Source organism: Camellia sinensis, chromosome 15 (assembly GCF_055761805.1).
Source record: "Camellia sinensis isolate YWXY chromosome 15, ASM5576180v1, whole genome shotgun sequence".
NCBI lineage: Eukaryota > Viridiplantae > Streptophyta > Magnoliopsida > Ericales > Theaceae > Camellia > Camellia sinensis.
The window spans coordinates 13,097,161-13,104,689 of NC_138975.1; the positions used below are offsets into that span (position 1 = coordinate 13,097,161).

The window sequence follows — 7,529 nt, forward strand, 5'->3', positions numbered from 1 at the left end:
ATGTTATCAAAATGCTATACAAACTAATAAACATGTGTTTTATGCAATAAATAAAACTCAAACTAAGGCCTTGTTTGATTAACAGGTTAATAAAATAGTACCACTAATACTACCAATCAAACATGCCCCAAGTGTCATTCAAGGAGAAAAGAAAACAAAAAACAAAGATTAATTTAACTTCTATCTATGTTGGTTAAATTTGAAACATTAGATAAAAAGTCAAAAACTAATACAAAAAATAAACCCATTCAACACAAAAAAACATGTCCTAAGAGGCAAAGGAAGGTATGTTTATTTTCTTCTTCCAATTTTTCATTTTGTTTATTAAAAAAAACAAAAAACACCCTCTGTTTGGTTTCCTAGAAAGCAGAAACCCACTTCAATTTGTTAAGTAATTGGCACAGGTTTTGTTAGACATGGCTTCTTAGACATGGCTTCTCAATATATATATACATACTGGAATCATACATAAAGAGGGGGTTTGGGGTTTGGAATCATATATACATACAGATTGGAATCATATGTATAGATATATATACATCCATAATCATATATAAAAATAAAAATAAAAGATTAATTTACCTTGTTTGGATATGAAAGGTCTTAAGGAAGTCCACAATGCTTCAGACTCAATGCTTCAAACCTGTTGTCAATATTATTGAAACAAAAGATTATTGAAGATTATTGAAGATTATTAAAGATATCCAATTCATTAATATTTTGAAAGATTATTAAAACAAAAGATATCCAAAGATAGAAATATAAAAATCAAAGTTCAGATTTCCATTTGGCCAATTGTTAGCTACTAATTAATGCTTGGTTGGTTGTGTATGAATGACATCTAATAAACGGTAGAGGTTATTTGTAAATCAAATTTGAATGTTGTCAAAATGCTATATAAATGGGTAGTACCTTTGATTAATAAAATAGTACCACTATTACTACTAATCAAACATGCCCTAAGTGTCATTCAAGGAGAAAAGAAAAAACAAAAAAAAAAGAATAATTTAACTTCTATCTATTTTGGTTAAATTTGTTTGTGAATAGGAAAATTAGCTAAAAAGTCAAAAACTAACACATAAAATCAACTCCTTCTCTCTATTTAAAAAGACACAAAAAATAAAATTAAATTATAGACTTGTATCACATACATACATATACATAAAATACAATTATAGACTTGTATCCAAAGACAGAAATATAAATATTAAAGAAAAATCAAAACTCAATTTTCCATTTTCCCCATTATTTGTAAATCAAATTCAAATGTTATCAAAATGCTATACAAACTAATAAATTCGAATGTTATCAAAATGCTATACAAACTAATAAATAGGTGTTTTATGCCCGTGCCTGAATGCACTATCTAATAAAATTCTTATATTACAATCTATGTGTTGCAAAAATGTTAACGACCATAAAAATGTTTTATGAAAAGTGTCTCAAAGTTGTGATCAAACAACCAAAAATGTTTAGGATCAATCAATCAACCAACAAAGGCTAGATAATTTTTCGTAAAACATTTAAGAGAAATTATGTATTATGTAGCATACCCAAACAAATATAGCCCTGAATAGTATATCAAAAAAACCATAGGAAGACCACTATATCAAAGTTACATTGATCACAAATTGTTCTAGGACCATCTCAAATGAAACAAACAAATTTAGATGAGTAAACCAAACCATGCCTTAAGTCCCATCAAATGGGATCGATTGCATAAATAAAAATGTACACAATAAAATAATGAATTTCAAATTAATTTAAAATTAAAATTAAAAAAGCCATTGCCTATTTTGAAGAGTGATTGTGGTCAGCCACCATGACAAAATAAGAATCCACTTACACACAAATGCAAAAAATATATTCTTGAAGCCCCAAACACATTTCTCATGTGTGATGGCATTTTTTGGTGCCCAACATATTAGAGTGATTTCATGTGGACAATGACACTTTTTACCAAGAAAGGTAATATATCTTGTATATAAGAATAGCACTATCACATTCTGTCTTCTTCTTTTTTCATCTTGTCACACTCAAATGCCTCTCCAACTCACAGAAAATAATGCAGTGGAATGGAATACATCTATTGATCCTCCATAGTCATTCTATTTTGAGATATTTAGACAGCAAATTTTGTTTCATAAAGTCAAAAAGTCAACAAATAATTTCATAAAAATAGTACCACTTTCATAAAAATAGTACCACTTTGATTAAAAATAATTTCAAAAAGCCAATACTATTAATCAAACATGCCCTAAGTGTCCTTGAAGGAGAAAAGGAAAAAAAAAATTAATTTAACCCCTAATAAAATTAATAAAATTCAAACTAATAATAGATAGATTAATTTAACTCCTAATAGATTAATTTTACAAACTAATAAAATTCAAATGTTATCAAAATGCTATACAAACTAATAAATTCGAATGTTATCAAAATGCTATACAAACTAATAAACAGGTGTTTTATGCAATAAATAAAACTCAAACTAAGGCCTTAATTGATTAACAGGTTAATAAAATAGTACCACTAATACTGCTAATCAAACATGCCCTAAGTGTCATTCAAGGAGAAAAGAAAAAAAAAAACAAAGAATAATTTAACTCCTATCTATATTGGTTAAATTTGAAACATTAGATAAAAAGTAAAAAACTAATACAAAAAATAAACCCATTCAACACAAAAAACATGCCCTAAGAAGCAGAGGAAGGTATGTTTATTTTCTTCTTCCAATTTTCCATTTCTTTTTATTAAAAAAAAAAAAAGCCCTTTGGTTGGTTGCCTAGAAAGCAGAAACCCACTTCAGTTTGTTAATTAATTGGCACAGGTTTTGTTAGACATGGCTTTCTTAAGCATGGCTTTTCAATATTATATATACATACTAGAATCATACATAAATAGGGGGTTTGGGGTTTGGAATTATATATATAGATATATATACATCCATATATATATATATATATACGTCCATAATCATATATAAAAATAAAAATAAAAGATTAATTTAACTCCTATCTATATTGGTTAAATTTGAAACATTAGCTAAAAAGTCAAAAATTAATACAAAAAACCAACCCATTCTTTTCTCAACCTACAAAAAATAAACACATCCAACACAAAAAATGTATGTTTCATTTCTTCTTCCAATTTCCAATTATTTTTTTTTTAAAAAAAATACCCTCTGTTTCGTTATGTGAAATTAGAATTCTCTACTCAGAAAAAGCCACTTAAGTCTTCGTTCCAATGATTTTAACAATCAAAAGCTTTGCAAAACCATAGAAAATCAACACCCATTTCTTTATAAAGAATCAAACCCATTGGATGATGTTTCCACAATAGATGTTTATCTGCCACTATAGATGTTGAAAAAATAATTTCTATGTATAAACATCAGATGTAGATGTTTATCCACACCCCTAGGACTATAGATGTTGGAAAAATAATTTTATAAACATTAAAAATAAACATGTTCAACAAAAAAAAGAAACATGCTTAGATTTAGTGCACATTCATACACATCTATCAAAAGAAACACTACAAAAAAAAATGTCAATTATGTTTATTACTATCAACGGTGGCGGCAATGACTTCCATTTTCTCAAATAACCTATACCCCACAATAAATAAAAAAAAATACATATTGGAACGTGGCAAAGCAGCTTTAAAGATTCAAATGACATGGAAATTGCATGTTAGAGTAACTCTAATGGTATGCTTCCCCTTCATGCGAAAGCCAAAATTTGGCAACAACACTTCCAATTCTTGCCAAAATTTGGCAAGAGCTCATCTCTCTATTCTCTAATGATAGAACCCTATTTTTTTTAATATACAAATTTAAAAGGACAAATGAAAGAAACACTGAAGTTGAATTTTTTAAACAACAGAGTCCAGCAAGGAAAGACCTAGTTGAATCAAAGAAAAAGAAAACAATAATTAAACAACATATATAATTGTCCCAATAACACTAACAATTTGTGTAAAATTCCAAGTTGACTCTTTGAGAAAAAAAAGATTTCTAGATATTAGATCCAAAACACAGCATAGTGTCTTCCCAAAGAAAATTTGAAAGAGATGAGAGGAGTACGTGTGAGAGAGAGAGAGAGAGAAAGAGAGAGAGAGAGAGAGCGTGTGTGTTCAAAAACAGAGCCATCAGATTACAGAGGGTGTGTGTTCACAATGATATATATAATACACACAAATAGATGCATGTTCAACAAAAATCATTAAACCCATTTCATAAATCAAACCCATTAAATAATCAAACACATTTCATAAATCAAAACCATGTTCAACATCAAACATTTCAAATTAACCATATCAAACATTTCAAACCCATTACATACATCTATATATATGTATACACATATACATATCTATATACATCCAAAATGCAAATTATATATATTATACACACAAATACATACATATTAGTTTGATTATGTATAATATTAGCGGCCGGGCACATGCGATGCGTGTGCAAACTCATTTGAAAACTCAATTGATAAAAATTTTAATACATTCTCATTCAATTTAATTTTTTTTTAATTTATATATTCAATTGCATAATTTTTTTTCCTGTATTTAATATGATATATATACACACACATTCTCATATACTTCTGCATTATCTCAAATAAAATAGAAATCTACTCACAAAGAGATTTTATTAAAAACATACCAAAAAAACAAAAATTAAACACACCCATACAAAATTAATCAACCAAACAAACCAATTAAGAACACAATTTTTTTTTTTTTAAAAAAAATACACTGACAAAATTAAACAAACAAACCAACCAACTTTTTTAAAACTAAAGTCTGCAACCAACTGCTGCACAACTTCTGCCCCAATTATCCACAACACCCGGATCGAAAAGCACCCGATCTTCTCCCTAAATACCATCATGTGGCATGATATGATGAGCGAAAAGCTAAAAACGCAGACAATCTTCAAGGTGCTAAGCCCTGCATGCTCAAGATGTGCAAAGTCCCTGAGCATGAGCATGAGGACATCTGGATACATGCACATTTTTCAAAACAGTGCAGCAAGATATTTATTTGCAGTGATGCCTTCAATTTTTCAAACATTCAATAAAATTCATATGACACAATCAAGAAACTCACCTCTGTTCTATAAGCACCAACACCCAAATTTAACTTTATTGGGCTGGGATCTTTATTATATGCAACAGTCACCTGTTCATTATAAATGACGTTAGAAAGCTATCAAGACAACCTGACAAAACTGAATCCAAGCAAAGATATGGAACAAAGAGATAATAGAGCAGTACCAAGATTTCAACACATGCCAATTTAAAAATCTTAATAGTTTAATAAATTAAAAATTAGTAATCTGTGTTAGATGTGTGTTCTTTAAGTATAGACATGGTAATGGCCAAGATAAAAGATCATGAGATGAAATAGAAGAGTCTGGATCTTTTTTAGAGTGATTTTTTCTAGAGTGATCATGAAATTCATTTTTGGATGACTGAGATTTAATTCTACAAAATTGAAGGTAGAATTCTAAAAGTTGGGTACTTTCCACTAAACTCATTTCCTTTGTGCTCTGTTTGGCTGCTCCCTAATTTGGATGTGATAAAAAAACCAAAAAACAAAAAACAAAACCCAAAACAAACAAACAAATTTACAAACTTCCACCCGCCAGTCTTGCTGAATTGGAAGTTTTTCATTTCGGGAAGCAAAATCCAAATTAAACTTCTCTTATTTTCATCAATTCGATGAGCAACAAAAACGATCTAAAGACATACATGTTCAACATAAATCATCAAACCCATTTCAAACCCATTTCATAAATCAAACCCATTAAATAATCAAACCCATTTCATAAATCAAAACTATGTTCAATATTTCAAACCCATTTCATAAATCAAAACTATGTTCAATATTTCAAACCCATATCAGATTAACCATATCAGATTAACCATGACAAACATTTCAAACCCATTACATACATCTATATACACATATACATATATATATATATATATATATATATATCCAAAATGCAAATTATATATATTATACACACAAATACATACATATTGGCTTGAGAGAGAGAGAGAGAGAAGGGTAACCGGGGAGGGTGACAGTGATGCTCTAGCCGGGGACAGACTTCGGTCCAGTTCCGGCAGTGACGACTCCCTTGTTGATGTTCCCCTGTTGACGGCAGAGAGGAAGAGAGAAGATGAAGACAGGGAAGCACGGCAAGGGTTGGGTTTCAACAGGGAAGCACGAGAATGGGCTCCAATAGAGGTAGAGAGAGAGAGAGAGAGAGAGAGTATTCAAAATTTGAAAACAGAAATAGAGGAGAGGAGTATGTGTGAGAGAGAGAGGGTGTGTGTTGAGAGAGTATGTGTTGAAAGAGATGAGAGTGAGATGTTTTTAGCCCTTAGATCAAATCAATCTAATGGTCAAAATTTGGACAAAGGGACAAAAGTCCCATCAAGATTCAAAAATCTGAGTTTCCTTATTATATAGATTGTTTGTCGGCATGTATGTATGTGACTTGGTTGTTGGGCGTGCAACAATGTGTCAGGTTTGTGGGAAAGTCGAAAGTGTGTGGGTTTAATATGTTTGGTCCCCACATTATGTCGTCAACTTGTAATTCTGTGTTGTTTTTTGTTAAATTGGGTGTCCGTCGTGTGTGTGACATGCTCACATAAGTTTGTAATATCTATTAGCACATATATTCATTTATGTAAAAAAATGTATGGGGTTGTTTGTAGTGATGGACGATGGTGTTGTGAACGTGTGATGACATCAACAATCTGTTAGAGGGAAGGGGTAGTGATGTTGAAAGTTATTGGTTTAGTTTTTGTTTGAATAGTTTTTTGTAGTTTTTGTTGTGTTACATCAGTTTTGTAGTATATATTATGTGGTGGAACAGACAATCTGTTGGGGGGAAGGGGTAGTGATGTTGAAAGTTATTGGTTTAGTTTTGGTTTGAATAGTTTTTTGTTGTGTTACAACACTAAGTGGGTGTTGTTTTGTGGAACAGATAATGTTGTGGCCATTGAGGAGCCCGTGGACTAGGTCGGCCGAGCATAAACGTTTAAAGGGTCCAAGTGTGGCATCGTCATCGAGGCTTGGTGTGAAGTTGCAGGGGCGTGTTTTGTTGAAACAGTCGCAAAGAGTTGATCAGAATATACGCTCGCCTCGGAAACCAACGCATCGTATTAATTTTCGTTCGAATATAGCAGGTGTAATTAAGGTTGTTTCCGAGCTAAGGTTGAGTGAAAGACACTTTTGGCATCTGAGGCGAATACCGTTTTGGCTAATGTTTGAAGCCATTATTATAAACAAACCGGACTTCAATGAATACAAAAAATGTGATGATCTGGTGGTTAAAATTCTGAGGACGTTTAGGCTGCGTGACGACGCATTCTATGTTGGCGGTTGTCCTGTTAAAGTTTGCAAAGCTGACATTAGGTTGGTTTTCGGGCTGCAATGTGGTGTCCAGCAGTTGGACCTGACGCCAGGCACACGGCCTGCATCTGATTTCATTCAGC

At 31.2% G+C, this 7,529-nt stretch overlaps 1 long non-coding RNA gene across 1 annotated transcript; it reads right to left on the reverse strand.

Moving 5' to 3' along the window:
• Positions 1–4,879: 4,879 nt before the first annotated feature.
• LOC145813943 (uncharacterized) lies at positions 4,880–6,202 on the reverse strand. Its single transcript, XR_014357409.1, has 3 exons — positions 6,096–6,202; positions 5,125–5,196; positions 4,880–5,013 (listed from the first exon to the last, which is right to left on the reverse strand). It is a non-coding gene; the product is annotated as an uncharacterized LOC145813943 (long non-coding RNA).
• Positions 6,203–7,529: the final 1,327 nt, after the last annotated feature.